Raw genomic sequence first — 19,553 nt, 5'->3', positions numbered from 1 at the left:
GTGTTTTTTATTGTGTAAGTAAACTCAGAGGGAAACTTCTTTCTGGTCACCGTCATACAGGCTGTTTTTGTTAAGTTTATCGACATTTGCCATTCTTCACACCAGTGAGCAATCTTTTCCAATGAACTATTTAGTGCCTTGTGGTCATCGCTGTCTCTAATTTCCCTGTAAATAATGCAGTCGTCCGCGAAAAGCTTAATTTTGCAGTCTATGTCAGCTGTAATGTCATTTATATAGATAAGAAATAATAATGGCCCAAGGACGGAGCCTTGGGGCACACCTGACTTAACAGAAGCTGTCCCTGATAATGCGCCTTCGTAAACCACAAACTGTTGGCGGTCGCTAACGAAGTCTTTTACCCAATTCGTAATCTCTCCACCCCCTATTATGTTTTCCAATTTTGAAATCAGTTTGTTATGACAGACACGATCGAACGCTTTCGACAAATCAAGCAGTATTATATCTGTTTGGGAACGGTTATTTACACAAACGGCAAGATCGTGAACAACTTCAGTAAGCTGGGTTACAGTTGATAACCCTTTCCGAAAGCCGTGCTGGTGGGGAGACAGAAGGTTGTTATTTTCTAGAAAGACAGTTAAATGCTTTAGGATTATATGCTCGAGTATTTTGCATGACGTACTGGTGGGCGATATCGGTCTGAAATTAGAGGGAGCAGCTGTATCTCCGGTTTTGTGTATTGGAATAACCTTCGCTACTTTCCATTCGCATGGAAGTTTAGCAGTTTGAACAGATTTGCGATATATAATGCCTAGGTATTTACTGCACCACTCTGCATATCGTAACAGAAAATTGTTGGCGATATCATCAGGGCCGCATGCTTTTTTGGGGTCTAAGTTCAGAAGAAGGTTAAAAATACCCTCGTCACTTATAACTAATGGTTCAATTGGCTTTGCGACAAGCGGAATGATTGTGGGAGTGATACCATTGTCATCAGTGAAAACAGATTGAAAATAATTGTTGAACACATTGGCCTGACTCGTTCTTTCGCTATCGGTTAGAGATGAAGTTGTTCCTGTGCCGGGCCGAAAGTGTTTCCAGAATCGATAAGGGTTGCTCTTAATGTAGTCGGGTAGCGCGGTAGTGAAATAATGTTCTTTAGCAAGTTTTGCCTTTCTCTTGAAGTCTGCAACAGCACTTGCCAGGTTAGACATGCGCACTGAATTTTTGCCTTTCTTTTTGACTACATGACGTAGCCTTTTCACTTTGCGCTTGGCCTGCAACACTTCTCGTGTCACCCACGGATTATGTTTGCGTTGCCTTTTAGCCTTTAGGGGAATAAAATTGGTAATACAAAATGTGACAATAGCCTTGAAGCTCGACCATATGCGATTCACATCAGTCAATGGATCGACAGCCAAGCTTGAAAACTTATCAAATTCGTGAGCCAAGTAGGCGAGAATGCTTGATCGCGATGTTATGCTAAATCCTAGATTCAATTTACAGATTGGTATGCGGTGATCAGAAATCCCTGGGATGACATTAACGACTGCTTTATTTGGCGAAAACTGGCCACTAATCAAAATAAGGTCAAGAATTGTTTTTGTTTCCTCTGTTATTCTTGTTGGTTCTAAAACGATCTGCTGTAGGCTGAAATTTAAAATTAAATCAATAAGTGTCTCTGATGACTGTGACGTGTACTGCATGTTGTTCCAGTCTATATCAGGAAAGTTGAAGTCCCCCATGATAACTAGACGAGAATTGTGAGCATGACTTTGAAGATATTCTTGAACCGCAATAATAGAATCATTCCCAGAAGAGGGGCTTCTGTAGACACACCCGGTAACTATGTTAATTCCATCGCAATTAATTTTAGAGAAACAGATGTCATTACCTTAGTTAATAATAATAATCAATCAATCAATCAATCAATCAACCTTTATTTTCGGTGCCCAGGAACAACCCTAGGGTCTTGGTACTGGTACACCATACAAAAAAAAACACTACAATTAAGACAAGACAACACAGAAAAACTATATGTATGACATAAACAATAAAGTAAAAATAGTTACAGAAATCTTAGAGAGCAAAAAAGGGAAAAAAAAGAACAGAAAGTCAAAAAAGAAAAGGCAGGCTTAGTGTTGCAAGCCATGCCACTCGGCCAGCGAAACGTTCAGTAGATGTGAAAAATAGGAACTATACAAGCAAATATTGAGTCAACATTACATAGAGTATACGTATGCAACCAAGGTTTTCTAACAACATATTAGGAAGTTCCAAAAAAAAAGGGGGAAAAGCTTCAGCATTACCAACACTGACACTAAAACGTACAAATATTCAAGCAACACAAAACAAGAAAAAGTGAAAAGCAAGCAAGAACAGTTTGCACATAATACATAGGGTACATAAATTTGGAATGACATAAAGGACTTAAGCTACAACAGTTTTCAACTCATTAGAGAACAAAGTAAAGGAGCTCTGGAATATATCAAGCCGAACGGAATATTCATTATATGCACATTGTATTCGGCAGATGGACGAGCGTCGGCTATTTAAAGCAACTGGTCGGAAAGCTGGAAATTTTCTGAAAAGTTTATTTGGCAAATTGACATTGATAAGTGTTACCAAATCGTCACACAAAATATTACCATGAAGAAGTTTATAGAGAAAGATAATATCAGCTCGCATTCGTCGACACCGAAGGGAAGGAATGCTTTTCAGAAGTAATAATAATAATAATAATAATAATAATAATAATAATAATAATAATAATAATAATAATAATAATAATAATAATAATAATAATAATAATCAATCAATCAATCAATCAATCAATCAACCTTTATTTTCGGTGCCCAGGAACAACCCTAGGGTCTTGGTACTGGTACACCATATACAAATCGTACAAAAAACAAACTAAAATCAAGACAACACAACACTCAAAACCGTATGCATGAAAGAAACAATAAAGTAAAGATAGTTACAGTAATCTCAGAAAGCAAAACAGCAAAAAAAAATAATAAGAAAAGAAAAGAAACAGGAGACCTAGCGTTGCAAGCCATGACACTCGGACAGCGAAATATTGAAGGCACGTGAAAAACAGGAAATACTCACTGAACATGACAGAGAAAAGTTATAAGCATAACACGAAGGTTTTATAACAAAATGTTCGGAAGTTTCAACTTTGAAAGAAGTTCAGCATTACAAGCACTGGCACTCAAACCTACAGAAATTCAAGCAACGCAAAACCAGGAAATGTGAAAAACAAACAAACAAGAACATAATTTGCCTAAAATAAATACAGCACATAAATTTGCAATGACTAAAGGCACTTAAGCTACAACAGTTTTCAAGTCTTTTGAGAACAAAGAACAAGAGCTCTGAAATATATCAAGACGATCAGAATATTCATTATATGCACATTGTATTCTGCAGATGGACGAGCGTCTTCTACTTAAAGCATCTGTTCTAAAAGTTCGAAATGTTCGGAAAAGTTTGTTCGGCAAGTTGACATTGATAAGTGTAACCAAGTCGTCACACAAAATATCCCCATGAAGAAGTTTATAAAGAAAGATAATATCAGCTCGCATTCGTCGACACCGAAGGGAAGGAAGACTTTTCAGAAAAGGCACACTGCCGTTAGCGTCTTCTAGCACATGACGGAAGCGGTGCTTAAAGATAAAGAGGAACTTATTTTGAACTCGTTCGATACGGTCACTATTGGACTTGCAAGTTCCATTCCAAACAACAGAGCCGTATTCGAGAAGAGGTAGGCAGATAGCCGAATACAACTTTAAAAAAGGAAGAGGACCTTTAAACTCTCTAGAATACCTGCAAACAGCACCCAGACATCGAATAGAGCGACGGGTAATTTGTGTAACGTGGGAAGAGAAAGTCAGAGAAGTATCGAATAGTACTCCCAAGTCTCGAATTTCAGTCACCCTCGGCAATGCAGTGCTTGCAATTTTATAAGAGTATTGCAGCTGTTGAGTTTTTCTACTATAGGAGACAACTTTCGTTTTTGAGGGGTTCAAAATTAGGTCGTTTTTGGTGCACCAACGATGGAATGACGCAATATCAGCCTGAAGATAATTACAGTCATGAATATTGCGCACTTCTCTAAAGATTTTCATATCATCAGCATACAACAAAAAAGAAGAATTTTGAATTACAGAAGCAACATCGTTAATGAAAATGGAGAAAAGGGAGAAAAGTAAATATAATAATAATAATAATAATAATAATAATAATAATAATAATAATAATAATAATCAGTATTTATTAGTGTGCCGAGGAACAGCCGGTGTGCCTATGTGCTGGCGCACGAGAAAAAACCAAAAACAAAAGGAAACAGGTGACGCAAGATGTGCGCATCTCACACAAAAGAAGAAAATAAAATTGGTCACACCACTGGACAATATTACACGCTTTGACACACACACACGCACACGCCCGCAAGCACACACACACACACACACACACACACACACACACACGCATACGCACACGCATGAATGCGCATATATATATATATATATATATATATATATATATATATATATATATATATATATATATATATATATATATAAATTGTAGTGCATATGCAGAGGGAATAAAGCGAGCTGCACAAAGACGCACTGCTATAAGATTGCTTCCACTTGAGATAAACAGAATAAAAGGAGTGTATATAAAAAGCTACGAAGAACTAGAAAAAACAATAAGAAAGAAGAAAAAAGGTTTGTATTGCTCGCTCTTCCCGCTGAAATGACAGCATAAAAGTCAGTCGTGCATCATGAATACAAAAGTGAAAAAGCATAAAGTGATGGCATGACAAGCTCCCGGACATGCTTGCGAAAGATAATGTGGGAATTATTAAATATATCTAATTACCCAGAGTACCGGTTGTACAAACACTGCATTCGAAACAGAGGGCACAAGCCACGCAGACATTTCGGATTATGAATACCATCATGTTACCTGCTCAACTTCTGCGGCACATAGAGTGTAATATGTTGTAGCAGCACTTTACAAGACGCTGAGCCGTGAATGATTTGGAATAGGTAAAGGAGATACGCCTTATTCCGCGTGGAGATTAATCGTGGTAGCGTCGATGCAGAAGATGATCCAGAGTTATTATTACCGGCGAAGCGACGGTTAAAGATATATATGAACGTATTTTCGACGTATTTATGAACGTATATATGGACGTATTTCGAGGGCTCGCTGTAGTTCAGCTGCAAGCCAGTAAGAAAAATTGCCTTTCTTTCCTGTTTCTTTAGATACAAATCTCCTGAAGCCGTCGTGGAGAACTGCCATGGAATTTTTTTTAAAAGTAATGATATAATAATAATCTTTAAATGTTCCTAGTTAACACAGTGCTTGATAGTAGTAAATTATGATTAGCACTTAAGCCCTCCTTATGATGCGGAGAATACGAAAGCATTAGTATCCAATTGACGAAGTCGCCGTCGTATTATTATAATCATCATCATCCTTTTATCTTTGTGTATTTTCTTCTCCCCTCCTTATATTAACCGAAAGCATTGTTAGTATTGACATTATTGCCGACTGTTAAATCGTAGGCTGCATCTACGTTAAGGTTTAAAACACTAACCAAAAGAAAGAATTCATTACGGAGTCGGCGTCGTGCGTGACGCATTGGACGTCTCCACATGCCGTATTACGCACGCAAATCATATGACCACGACCTCGGTGAATCACAACATCTACGTGAAAATAAATAAACTCTGTATAAGGCGCCGTTCGCTAGTGTAAGCATGCGTCGTCGTTCGAGAGCAATTCTCGGCCTTGAACATGCCTCTCGTGGCATATGCAAATGCTGTAGTTCGGCTTGAAGCCGGCACTCCTGCTCCTAGAGTCATGCGGAGTAGGCCCAAGGCTGCAGTTTCATGTTCATGCACCGCACTATTTGCCGACTCTAGGGAACCATGGGTGACCTGGGAACACTGTACTGTATCCATAAATGTACTCTAAACGCAAGTAAAGGAACGTGCCCCCGTAAGTTCTCACTACCAAAATCACCAACGAATCAAGTTTCCCTGGCCGTCGTTGGAGTGTGTGGAAGGGAAGCTGGGACGTGGTCACAGGCGTTGGCGGACTGTTTGTTAGCCAAGGTGAGTTTATTTTGGGGGTTTCCATAGCGCGAAATGCGGATAGTGGAACTTCATGACTGGTCGCATGCCCCCAAATGTTGATCTAGCGGTGTAAAAATGCATGACAGCCTACGCTACGCCTGCTGCTTCCCGGAATGTTCGGAAACTATTTTGCAGTCATAATGGTAGGTTTGAAAGCGCCCACCTCCGTTACGTACGCGCTGGTTAGAAGCTGAGGAATTTTTTTCGTCATTTGTTGTTGTCGTTGTTTCCGGCTATTAAAGTTTGTAGAGTAATACAAATAGTTTTTTGCATTAAATCAGAAGTCTGTCCGGCTACTTTCGCTGGCCTGGGTCATTTCCCCTCACCCATGTGTTAAGTGGTTTTCAGTAGGGGTGTGCGAATATCAATTTTTCAATTTCGAAGCGAATTCGAATAATAAAAACAAACTTCGAATCGAATCGAATATTTTTCCAATATTTTTCGAATACGAATACTTACTGTTTCGATTCCCGGCCGCGGCGGTCGCTTTTCTGATGGAGGCGAAAAGCAAAAACGCCCGTGTGTACGAGATTTCGGCGCACGTTAAAGATCCCCAGGTGGTCAAAATTAATCCGGAGCCCTCCACTACGGCGCGCCTCATCGCCTACGTTGCATCGGCGCGTTGAACCCTACAATCAATCAATCAATTTTTTGTAAAATTAATGTTTTCACCATCTAGAGACACAAAAACTGCAACTTTGTTGCACAACAAATCACACAAAGTAAAATTAGGAATTACACAATACCATTGCACTCAACAGGTTAAGGTCTGCGCTCGCTTAAATGTTAACATGGAGAAAGGTTAACTGCTCGACATGTTCGGGGAGCAGTGACAACCTCCTGCTCGTCACCACTTTACAGATACCGAAAACAGCCGCTCACTTGAGACATTAGTAGCTGGCATGCCCGAGCCCGTGCACATTGCCGCGCGCTGATACAGTAAAATCTTGATGATACTTATCTCGCGAGACTGCGAAAAATATTCGTATCATCCGAAATTCGTATGAACCAACACAGACCAAAAAATTTAGCGCTGAAAAAAGTTTTCGTTTATTTCTTTTCCTACTTTCGCCAGAAGAAATTCGTGATTTTTTCTGCATTTTTTAACCCCCGTGTCGCAAAGCAGTCCTTTCTGGAGCACGTAAAGCTTCGCGCTCGTCTCCTCACTCGCTGTGCCCGAGCTCGCTACACGCCGCAACAGCCAAGCGTGAACCGCATGGTGCGTTTTTGCACGCGATTCGCTCGCCTCGGCTCTGCGAGCGCTGTATTTTCACGCCCACATCGACGATTTCGCGCCCGCGGTAGCGCCTACCTCGGTCAGAAAATGACGCACGACGCGCGCGACAGAATGGAGGAGCCTGACTACTTGCGATGAGATCGAGACAGCCGGCTTGGCTCCGCCGGAGATGGTTAGGCTTAGCACCCCGGCAAATATTTTATGGGCGCTTTCACTAGCGGCACGGATTATGTTTTATAGTACCGTTTTCGCATGCATTATCAGCTCCTTTACCGCACAAGCAACTTCGTGTCTCCCTTGAGCCGCATTTTAAAGAGCAGTTAGAAGCGGTCGCTCGAGCGCCCGCGCCACTTCGCGGCTGGAGCCGACGCCATGTTGACGCCGCCGGCCGCGCTGCGCGCAGCGTGGGGGTGGTTTCGCGGCGGTGTCAGCGCGTTGGGCGTGCGCAGAGCGTTTTCGCGAGCAGGAAACAACAGCCCGGCCGTTTCTGGAGAAAGAGTGACAAACTGGGGAGCGAGAGCCGTCACTTGCTCGTTCGGCAGTCGGGTGCCTCGCCGGCTCGTTCGTATCTTCCGCCGGGCCGCGCAGGTCCGTTCGTAACAGCCGAAATTTTTCCCATTGCAAACGATGCAATTTCGCCGGGACTTTTCGGAAATTCGTATCATCCCGAAATTCGCACCCCCAGAATCGTATCATCGAGTCCACTGTAAATAAACACCGATACAGACACGCTCTGATTTTTTTTTTTAATTTTGGGTTGTTCGAATATTTCGAACAATAAAAGTGTCGTCGTTCGAATCGAATCGAATACCAAAAAATTCGAATCGAATATTCGAAGTTTCGAATATTCGCACACCCCTAGTTTTCAGGTTTCTACTTTTTGTGTGCACCATGAAGTGTACAAACCATAACAGGTGCTTCTTCGCGTCTTTGTCATTCTGTCATTTTTTTATTAACATTCTCAGTTTCCTAAGTACAGGGAATTAAAGGACCAGGGACAAAAGTTGCCAAACCACACCTGGCTGGGTCCCCCATCCCGTGCATTCTGCATGTCGGGGAAACAGAAACAAGCATAATTACCACACGAACACACACAAAAACGTACACGTGGTATGTACAACTCCTAGGGATTGTAAGAACCGAATATTCAGTACAAAACACGGTTACGCAGCACCACAGAAACGGATATGCAGTAAGCCTAACGCAGAAAACACAAACGAAATCAATGCTTCCCCGGAATAAATAAGAGGTTGGCACTGATCAGTTGTGTTCATTAATTCCTTTTTTTTATTTAAGAGGATAGGTATTACGTGCTGTAAACTTTTAAAGATGAAATTGGTTCGGATCTTCGGCGTTCTGCAGTTACTGGTTTTAAATTAGAAGACTGGATTTCTTGTAATTATATGCTTGTTCAAAGTCCTCCCGACTTTTCTTAATTTGTCAATACATGAACGTCGCAAGCTTGCGCTTGTGTAGCTGATATACATCAATCAAACCATATTTGACGCAAAGATTTGCAACTCTATCCGTATATTTTAGGTTTTCTAACGCTCAAACGGACCTTTTTTTGTAGCTGAAATAGTGCCCGTAAACTAAATTTTTTGTAGTGCCCTAGATTAGCAGATAATATTGAAAATGAGACGGAATCATGGCAGAATGTATACTAGTTCGAAACCTTCCAAGAATTTGGCTTCGATCCTTCCACAGTGCCCGTATAATTCGTGACAAGTTGAGTTTTATATAATAAATATGTTCATTCTAGGGTATATATTCGTTAAAAAAACACTCCTAAGAATTTAATAGTGCTGTTGGATGGTATCTTGGTGTTGCGGGAACAAAGTTGAAAGTTTTCTTTCCGGGGTGTATTTAGTGCTCCGAGCACTATGTACTTTGTTTTGCTTATATTGAACTGCAATTAATTCACAGAAAGCAAGGCGGAGAGTTCCCCTTGCCAAATATTTCCATCAGTTTCCAATTTCACCAGGTAACTTCCGGAAAAGAAAACATTTGTGTCGTCTGCATACAGAAATATTTCTTGCGTGTGAGGAATATTACGAATATCATTAATATAAAGCAAGAACAGAAGAGGGCTGTGTATCGAGTCTTGGGGCCCTCCTACTGTTATTGAACGAAAATCTGAGGGCGTCGTGCCTAACAACACAAACTTTATGATCTGTCAAATAGCTTTTGATAAGTTTTTGTGCATGTCCCCTGATAGCGCACAGACCGATTTTTTTCAATATTCTACTGTGTTTCACGGCGTCGAATGCCTTCCTGATGTCCAGAAAAAGGTCCAAACGTGTACACTTTTTTATCAATGTTCTCTGTGAGCTTTTTCTGACACTCCTATTAGCGCTAACTGAACCCCCTATTCACAACACTGTCTCTAAAATCTCCTGGAACGGGAAAAGCAAAGCGTGTTCAAACTTATGCCACTATTTTATGTCTAGAACATTCAAGAGCTTCGGCGGTTTTTATTTTTGCAAGTTCTACATTTTTTTGCGGAAATCTGGGTTCATGCAGGCTAGCATCTACCTTATTTGCTTTTTCTTACGTCCACGCATTATGAAGCATGAGCCAAAGTGAACACAGCAGACTTCAAAGTATGCGCTCCATTTCAGAACACGAATGGCGTTTGTCTTATCATTCCGCTTCTTCCCTTTCGTTGTGCGAGCTTGTGCAGAACGCGGCCTGTGTAAACACCGAAGGTAAAAGAGAGTAACATGACAAACGCGTGGAAAGCGAAATGCTTGTTTCAATATTTATCTAGCATCTGGTTATGGGGATTCGTTTTATTTATCGTCGCAATAACTTCATTGTGGGTTAATTTGCGTGCAGCAGTAATCAAAACAGAACAACAGTATTTGTATTCGTTTCCCAGCATTAAGGAAGAATCGTTTCTCGGCCACGGTGCAGTCAGGAAAGGAGGCCAATGACGAGAAGGAACCATGCAGCCACATATTAAAGCAGACATATTTTTATAGACAGCTATGCAGTGTGCTTGTAGTGCGCATCACATTTTGGCGTTAAATTGCAGAGATGCTGCTGCGCAATACCCAAATGACGTCCCTGCCTGTGTGCGCTTCAATCTTTGTTTTCTTTATCAGAGTTGCAGGTTTACTGATGCAGTCTTTGTTTGCTGCATAAGGTTTCTGGCTTACTGATGCGTTTCTGATTAGCAACGCATCCGCTGATTGCAATCAACTCAACATATATCACGGCTGACTCACCACATTAGAATGCATCCTCACTGAAGTGACCGATAAGATTCATAATTTGGATAAAATAATTCGTAAAAAAGAAAGAATGAAGTTCAGAAGATCGAGTACAATACAATTATAGCAAATATGACACACAAAAACGTGCATGGACAACAAATGGGCTAATTCCCGCTGATTCTATTTGCGCCCGGCTGTGTTCTTTCGCTGTGTTTTTTTTTGTGATATTCAACTTTGTTTTTCTCCTGGCTACTGCTGGGCAAGCTTTAGTATTTCGACGAGACATTAATTTTGGTGATTAGTGCAGCGCGGTACCCGAAGATGACGTATCACGCGATTATATGTACCATGAAACAACGCTTCATGGTGTTAGAAGCATAACGGTTGGAGCGGGCCTCCTACAGCAGACACTTGAGCAGCGCACCATTTCCTTAAAGGACGGGATTGACGACCTATATTATTCGATTCAAGTGTATACGGAAGTGGGATGAAGCAACAAAGCAATAGCGGCGCTTACATCCTATCAGTGAGGCGAAGCTCAAGAATTCATAAGCTCTTTTAGTTTCGGATTAACGCTCTGGGGTAACGTTGGAAATTTATCCAACTTTATTGAAACAATTATTTGGGTCTGCCCTCTCTTCACATCACAGCGCAAGTTTTACTGAGGGGTCATCGTGCACCAGCAACAAGGCGTATAGAATGAATGTACACTAAAATGTCATTGCAACTGAGCACCCTGCAGGAAGGCAACATTTATGACACGGAAGTCACGCGGTCCTTCCTAACTCTGGTTTACAAAATATTGGGTTTGTAAGGTTGGATGTCAGTAAAGTTTATTCACTCTATCTATAAGGTAGGATAAAAACTTTTCGCACGTCATTTTTTTTTGCACGTGGCTGATAGCACCAGCAAACATGGGATGACAAGTTTCTTGATTCCAGAAATAAAAGTTGCTTGATTCAAGAAACGAGCTTACTTGAGTTTATAGCTCCTGTCGTCCCGGGCTTTCTGCCGCTAACACTCACCAGAAACAAAAAAAACGCTGCTTCTGCACGCTTGTAATACCTCAAATATTAGCAATCAGTCATCGCCTAGCATCTGTTAGAGCCGCTGGCTCTGCTAGCGCACAAGAAAGTTTTTACCAGCAAGTACACCTACTTAAGCACGCGTGCTTCTCCCATCAAGGGATATCGCGCGCATGCGAAAAGTTGATGAAGTACCTCCTGAGAGTGGCCACAGTCGATGCTTCGGGCCCGCTTACGAGAAACCAAACGGTTCGCCGTCATTCCCTGTTCACTAGTTATTTTCAAGAGAAGCTGGTATTGGCTGCCTGGGGTCGCTGGCGGTGTTGCTGTTGGCGTCGTGCGCCAAAACTCCCTCCTAACCCTTCCTGTCTTCCCTCACCCGCAGCTGGCGGCCCCGTGTGCCTGAGGCCGACACGGCCTTAGTCCGCGTTGTTTAAAAGAACATGAAAAAATAAAAATGGCAAAAATTAGATTACACTAAACAAAACCGGCTAGCAGCGTCCCTCGTGAATTGAGGCGGAGCTAATTGACAGAGGAAATAAAATATCATGCGTAAAACTAGGCCTAAGTAGCAAAAAACGTAATCGAAATTTGACACACCCGCCGTCAGGCCGCCGCCACCGCGTGCCTCGCAACGAAAACCGCAAATGGCACTACGCGAACAAGCCCATCGGCAAACACATGCCAACGTGCTCGTCCGCGCCACGACGCCTGCAGAAAAAGGGTTGGGTTGGGATTGGTCCAGAGTTGGGTTGTGGTTAGTCAAGGGTTAGGAATTTGGTTTGAGAGGGATTTTACAAGGTATTGGTTTACGGATTTGCATGGTTGGACAAAGCTTCGCGTGCGCCCCTGTTTCCGGTGAGGAGGGGCCAGTTTTCAAGCGAAGCTTGTAGTGACTCACTTGTGTCGTAAAAGCTCGTGATGATGTTCCAAAAAAATCAAGCGTCTCAAGATAAAAAAAATCAAAGCCCATTTCTTAAGAGAAAGATGGTTAAAACCTGAGTCAACGTCAAAGTCTAAAAGCCAAACTGCTTCGAACGTGTCGGAATGGCGCAGTCGGATAGATGTCGGCTTCATGCGAGGGACGCGAGGCACCCAGCTATGATTGTGACCACGGGAAGCGTTGTTTCCTGAAGCGCTTCATGTGCCTTTGTGGAAAACCATTGTGTAAGTTGGCTTTCCTGCAGGTTCGTTTTTTTTTTTTTGGCCCTGCATTTTATCAATCCAGGGGCGGTATTCTCGAGTTTTGTCCCTTTTGCGTCCCTTTCAAAAGTGTCCTTTTTGGCGAGCCCTGATTGGCTAAAAGCAAACAACCGGAAGTGACGTAACGCAAGCGCGGCGAACCTACTGCCAACGCTTACTGCTTAACCGGAAGTACGTCACGATGAAAGGGACGCAAAAGGGATGTTTTCAAAAGGGACAGTTACGAGAATTCCGCCCCAGGTCAACTCGTTTTCACGCTCAGTGCGGGAGGTTACCAGTCAATCCTAATTTACGTGTATTGTTAGGGAGTATAAACTCTCATGCGCTGGGAAAAGCGCCGACTACTCGTAGAGCCTCGAGCAGGGTGACGGCACGCAAAGAGCAAAAGCAAAAACTATAACTTGGGACATCGCCAAGAAATATTTTACACCACTTAGCTACCATTTATAACTCCGGAATCTCGTGCGCTATTTCCACATGAGCACTTTCTGTGCAGCTTGCTCTAGCGACTCCGCAAGCGTTCCAATCCCAGATTAAATGTGTGTGCTCCCCTCCGGCATAGAATTAACCAATTACTGCTCCGATTACGACGATTGGAATTCAGCAACATGTGTTTGCATGTTAAGTTCCTTCTCCCCTTCGTTTTCAAAGCTTTTCGTTTGAGTTAACAATGCAAACGACTAAGCAGTTTCAGAGGGATATGGTGCACGCAGTAGTGTGATATCGTGCCCTCTTTTTCACTTCGACGCCGATTCGTCGCGTTGAAACGGATCGAAAGTGCGACCGTAGGACACTTCACTCAATCCTCGGCAATTAAGTTGTCGCTGCTGCGACAGAACGGCCAGGCGAAGGCATATAGAAGCGCAAACTCCCGCGAGAGTCGCTGGGCGCGGAGGGAGAACAGCAAAGACAAAGCGGCTCAAATCTTCGACGACAGGAGAGGGCAAGCGCGGTCGCCTCTCGCGAGGAAGGGTCGGGCAGTGGAAGGCACACGCACCCAGATAGCGCAGCCCGCTGCTCGAAAGTGTGCAGCAGCGCTGGCTAATGAAACGGACAATTAGCGCCCACTTTATATGCCACGCCGAGGGTGAGCGGGCGGAGCACGGGAAGGCAATCGACGTCTCGACGTTGGCCCGCAACGCCGAGAGGCGCGAGCCGAGCGCGTCAGCGTGGTCACACTGCGCGCCGCTGCCTGCTGCTGTGTTGGGGGCTCAACCCGTCCCAAGTTTGCCAGACCGGCCGCATCCCGAAAATGCGCCCATACTTGGTAATGGTTGGACGCAAAAAGGGTTCCTCAATCGCACGTTATACACGCCGAATGTTGGTCTAATTATCTGAAGCCGATCGTGGGACCTGATCATGTACGCCGTGTGCATTAGACTGAGGGGCGTACATGCCCACCTCGCCGGAAAAGCGTTTTTGCCACGGTACGAGTGACTTGCCCCGCTCTGGGTGAAACTGTCAGATACCACGCATGAGGACATAGGCGGGATGCCCTCGTCTGAATGGTCACATGAGTAGGCAAGCGCCAAACACTCCGGTGACATGCACTTGTTCAAAAGAATAAAAGAGAATGGGCTGTAACGCAATGGCAATAAAAGGAGAATTGAAACATTTACAAGAAGATTATGTGGTGACAACCCGCGGGTGTGTTTTGCTTTCGGTCGTGATGCACGTTCAGATGTCGCGTGTCTCGGTGCACAAACAAAAATGACTGAGTGGGGTTGCCGTTTTTGATCCAGCCTTTTTGGTCCAAACTTTAGCTACACCCGAAGACATCCTGCTCCAATTGGATCAATGTACCATAGAGGCAACGAAAAATTAACAATATACTTCGAACTAACAGAGCAGTTTCTGCTCTCGCTGCCATCGTGCGCCTCTTGCAATGTATCGGGTGGTTTTTTTTTTATCGGAGGATGATATACGTCTGCTCGTTCCCAAGAAACATTTGCGCCTCCATGCGTGCATGGTCTGTTACTGCGGTCATAATCATCGTCGTCGTCGTCAGTGTATCGAGCATTCCGATCATGATCGCCCTTCACATGAAAGACAGTGGCGGATTATAAACAGCCTTCTCGCCTCATGTCACAAACGTAACGATGATGACGTTCCAATCCTCGTTAGAGTCATACCCCCCCCCCCTCCCCCCCGTCGTGAGTGAAGAGCGAAATAGGAAGTTCAATCTCGATCCCGCTTTTTCTGGAGAAAGTTCCCAAGCGCGTGCGCGCACCCACTTAAACATTTGTAAGAAGTGCTCTAATAATGCTTCCAGCGTTCAAACATCCCAGCTTCGCATTCTGTGTCCTACCTGATTACTCTCAAACGGAAAGCTGGAATTGTTCTGGTATTCCTATTTACGCGTTGATGTTTTCCCCTAGTTTTTAGCGCGTGTACACTTGGTGCGGAAAGCAATCAGTTTCAAGTCAATAAAGCTCTGGCACTAAGTTTCCCCCTCACTGGCTTATTTCTGGGATCGGTACACGCCATTGCTAAGAGGAAACTTAAACTGCGGTTTACGTTTTGTCGTAGACTGATTGTCGACCCTTAGTCTAGACTGGTTTATTAAAGACCAACCAAGGATCCGAAAGGAGTAACCATGAGCAGCGGGATTTCCACGTTTATAAAAAAAACGCTGTCCTGACAGCTCAGCGGTGGTAGGGTACGTTTTGTGGCGGAGCTCCTCATTAACGAGGCATCCCGCTGACGGAACCAATACACCGATAGCCCAAGAGACAGTAGTGATTGGTCTGTCTATGTAGCCTTGAGTGTGGTTTTGATACAAGGTGTAGGCATGGTCAAGCACAAAATACGCCGAAGCCGACGCGGGCATACATGACTTCTTGCTTATATCAGGTACAGGGGTGCCGGCCGCCCATGGTGTATGCGACCATGGCGGACTAGCCGGAAAGTTGGGGCGTAGGTAAATAGCCGGCAAGACGTACAGTACCTGGAATGCAGAAATGGCACCCAGGGGATGACAGAAGCCCCGGGGCAGGTGGCGAAGTCTGGAGCGGAGATACTAACGAATATGGGCAGCAGAGAAGCACGTTGCCTCACTTCGGGTCCCAATCGTGGATGTGCATTTTTCCAGTCCCGGACAGATTTGTAGGGCTCGAGCGTGCAAGATTTCGACAAACCTCAGGCTCGTATCGGACAAAGCATAGAGGGCCGGGAGTCTATATCGTAAGAGACACAAGTGCAGCATATTGTAGAGTCGCTAGAAAGCAGATACTTAGCAGCCCCAGGGGATTCCTATTATGATGCGCAAAATGTGTATGAAGAAAATGTATCGTTTTTTCGACGCCTGATATGGGGAGCACCGGACAGTGAACTGTCAAATCTAACGTCTATAAATTTTTGGTTGTGAACATAAGATATCTATGTGTTGTTTATGTCCATTGAATATCGGGATACATGAAGTCATAATATCATAAATAATTTAGGCCCGTACACGCACGTGCATCATCCTACATTTCATCTGTGATGTCCTGCGTGCCGTATGTATTTATCGCAACAAAATAAAGCATTAATTGGAGCAGACCTCCAGGCCAAGAGTTCGAGTGGTGTGTAAAAAGCGGAGGGGGGGGGGGGGGGGGGGGTTCTTCGGAAACGTGGACATCTTGAGTGCCGTTGGAGTTTCGCATCAGAGCGATAAGTAAAAACAAGGATGAAAAAAGCTGCTCGGATCCAACTCTGAAGCCTCCTTCTCCGCTCTTCAAGTAGCGAGCTCCGACGGGTTGGTCGTAGCTATGTCTTCGCTTTGGGCTTTATTTCCAGGGTATTTCCTTTAGTCTTCATGAATTGCGGCGTGTAGCAACTACGGTAAAATGGCCTCCTCCTGCAGTGCGACCTGCTTCTTTTTTTCTGCCCTGCTCTACACCTGCTAACGCGAAAAGCAGGCGGATGATGAAAATTTATGGCATTTTTCTCGTTTTCCATGTTCCACGTGATAGTCTGCAGAAAACAGCGCCTTATCCAGTGTCTGTGTACTTCGGTGTTTAAAAACAAAACTTAAATAACATTGAATAACCGATATTTCTGCAGAATAGCGGTGTTTTGCTTCTATCGTCCATATTGCTTTGGTTTCATTTTTTTTCGGCGACCTTGACTGGGCTTATTTGGCATCCACAAAATGGCACGCACCAATCGTTTTGTACGCAAGTGCGCTTATGAAAGAGACGATGCACTTTCAAAAAATAAAATGCTTCATAAATTACAAACGAAAAGTATATGAGATGCATCATTAGTGGTTGATGGAGAAACGCCTTTTGCAAGCACCAGTCGGCGATGCTGAGCGAAAATAAAAACGGGGATAGGGAGATAGCACACGAGTCACGTAAGAGCAAGCTAGGAAATTTTAAGATACGCATAGAAAGGTCGGGAAGCTTCATTAGTGGGTCCGTTACAGCCATCATTTATGGGATACCCCCTCACTGCACGTGCTTATGATGGGCGGTAAGATTTTGTCCCCGAGACCCCTGTCCCGCGATCGCCAACCTCACTCAAAGCACCACATTGCGTGCTTCAGTTCATGGCGTTAACGAAGACCTTCTGCGATGTATTAATTTTGTCCTTTCATGCGCCATAATTCTAGCGTCTATACCAGGATAAGTGATGAGATTGAGATGACAGGAACGAAACCTTCATGCATCATTTACGAGACGGGATCTGGCCTGCAAGGAGAATTTTTTAGCTCTTGATGACAAGAAAAGCCATGCCGTCGCTACGCTGACGTAAAATAGGCGGGCACTGATTAGTCTCCAGTGCAAGTTCCACGATATCTATAAAAAAACTTCATGCATAAACGCCAGAAATGGCCTTATTGCTTCTAAAATGCGGCCTGTTTCGCAACTTGTTTGTCAGCCGTCCCGTTAATAGATGCGTCTAACTCGTGTTGCCCGCTAAGTGAAGCCGTGGTTTCGAACGCTGCATCGCGCGCACAGAAATAGCACTTGATACAATGCGTTCTGGCTTTTGCTTTGTACATGGGGTATTTATTCCTTTCGAAGTTCCGAAAGTTTTTTCTGTCTACTTTCTTTTTTCGTCTTACAATGCAGGCCCGTACTTTGCATCGCTCCAACTTCGGCCGCCGGTGCATCGTGAGAAAAATAAGCACTAGATTACTGGATTTCTTTTATTCTTTCCGGCGCCCCTAAATGAGAAGCAATGGCGGAAGACACTATACAGACAAGTGTAAAATGTTCACGATAAAAGCGTTTTATTTATTTATTTATTTATTTATTTATTTATTTATTTATTTATTTATTTATTTATTTATTTATTTATTTATTTATTTATTTATTTATTTTATAAGAAGGTTTTCACCCTTTAATTCTTCAGCAAGACCGAAGCACCAAGTCGCGCTGTCTAGTCAATCGAGGGGGAGAGACAATGAAACGCGACTTCTTCTTCGTCTCAGCGACGGCGATGCGACTTCCACGAGTTGCTGCCTCGTCCCTGTGCGGCCTCCGTGGCACATGCCCACTCATTGCGAATGACCGGTGCTCTCTACGCTTCTCGATTATTTAAATGAGTATGGTGCTGGCGACGGTCTTCCTTACAATTTATTTATTTATTTATTTATTTATTTATTTATTTATTTATTTATTTATTTATTTATTTATTTATTTATTTATTTATTTATTTATTTATTTATTTATTTATTTATTTATTTATTTATTTGGCCTGACAATGACCGCGCCTTTTCTCTGGAACTTCATTTCGGTACTTCCATAAACTTCTTCAATCGCAGATTTTGTAAGAATAATTTGGTTACAACTTATGTGCTCACTGTGGAGCTGTCAAAGTACACAGGCAGGCTTCGATGCCAACCTGCTCTATTGCAGGTTAATTGGGGTGTGAGCTTACTACGTTCGCCCCACCGAGACCTGGAACGATCCTCTATTTGCCGTTCAGCGTCAAATACAGCTCTCATAAGCCATGCTGGCATCTGTCTCTCATTCCCTCAGTAAAAAAGGCAGTAGGAGGAGCACACGTTTTGATATGTGGGAACGTCGAGAAATTACGAATTGTGGTCATCGCGTGCACAGTGAAGTTAGGAATGAAGATATTTTATAGACAGATAGCGACCGCAAAGATGTGACACAATCGCACCACTGCACACGCTTCTGCATGTTTGCGCTGCGTCTGCGTTGGACCGTGAATTGTCAACTTTAGCGGGCAGCTGTGAAACGCGGTCGTCCGCGGATGTACGCCTCAGGAGAAGGTTCAAAGGATTGCGAATATGCCGCACCGCGTGCAAAGAACCAAGATTTTGCTGCAGCTAACGCTACAAAAAGCCGACACCACCACAGATATATATCCTCCAGATTATGAAGGTGATGTCACAACAGAAAGCGACAATTACGACAGATCTATCATTGGGCATAGGAGGATCGCATAGATTAAACATCAAAGCCGTTCCACTCAATGTGAAGGCTGTCGGAAGTGCAGAGCAGTTATTCGCCATAATGGGCTGCAGCGCCGTTATCCGCTCACTGCTGCATTTCAAATTTTCCGCCTTCGCAGTGCTCGCGCGCCCCATGCCTGAAACTGCAGCAGCGGGAGTTCTTTTCTTATTGCGCTTGCTTTGATTTTGTATGCTGGAGCTGTTTTGCGTCATTTCGAACGCGTAATTGTTTTCTTGCACGGCTGGAGCCTTTCTGCGTCATTTCGAACGCTACATTTTTTTTCTTACGCGGCTGGAGCCTTTGTGCGGCATTTCGAACACGCTATTCTTTTCTTGCGTGGCTAG

The 19,553-nt window shown here is 43.6% G+C and overlaps 1 protein-coding gene across 1 annotated transcript in view; it reads left to right on the top strand.

Moving 5' to 3' along the window:
- The first annotated feature begins 5,839 nt into the window (after nucleotides 1–5,839).
- Oamb (Octopamine receptor in mushroom bodies) overlaps nucleotides 5,840–19,553 on the top strand; it is a 780,847-nt gene continuing 767,133 nt past the window's right edge. The window contains exon 1 of the mRNA XM_077686278.1: nucleotides 5,840–6,095. The gene's annotated coding sequence lies outside the window, so the exon portion shown is untranslated. The remainder of the gene's footprint in view (nucleotides 6,096–19,553) is intronic.

This window comes from Haemaphysalis longicornis, unplaced genomic scaffold (assembly GCF_048455015.1).
Source record: "Haemaphysalis longicornis isolate Haplotype H1 unplaced genomic scaffold, Haemaphysalis longicornis Haplotype H1 scaffold_1, whole genome shotgun sequence".
Taxonomy (NCBI): domain Eukaryota; kingdom Metazoa; phylum Arthropoda; class Arachnida; order Ixodida; family Ixodidae; genus Haemaphysalis; species Haemaphysalis longicornis.
Note: the sequence above shows the minus strand (reverse complement) of the source record. Positions and strands in the feature narration are given on the sequence as shown.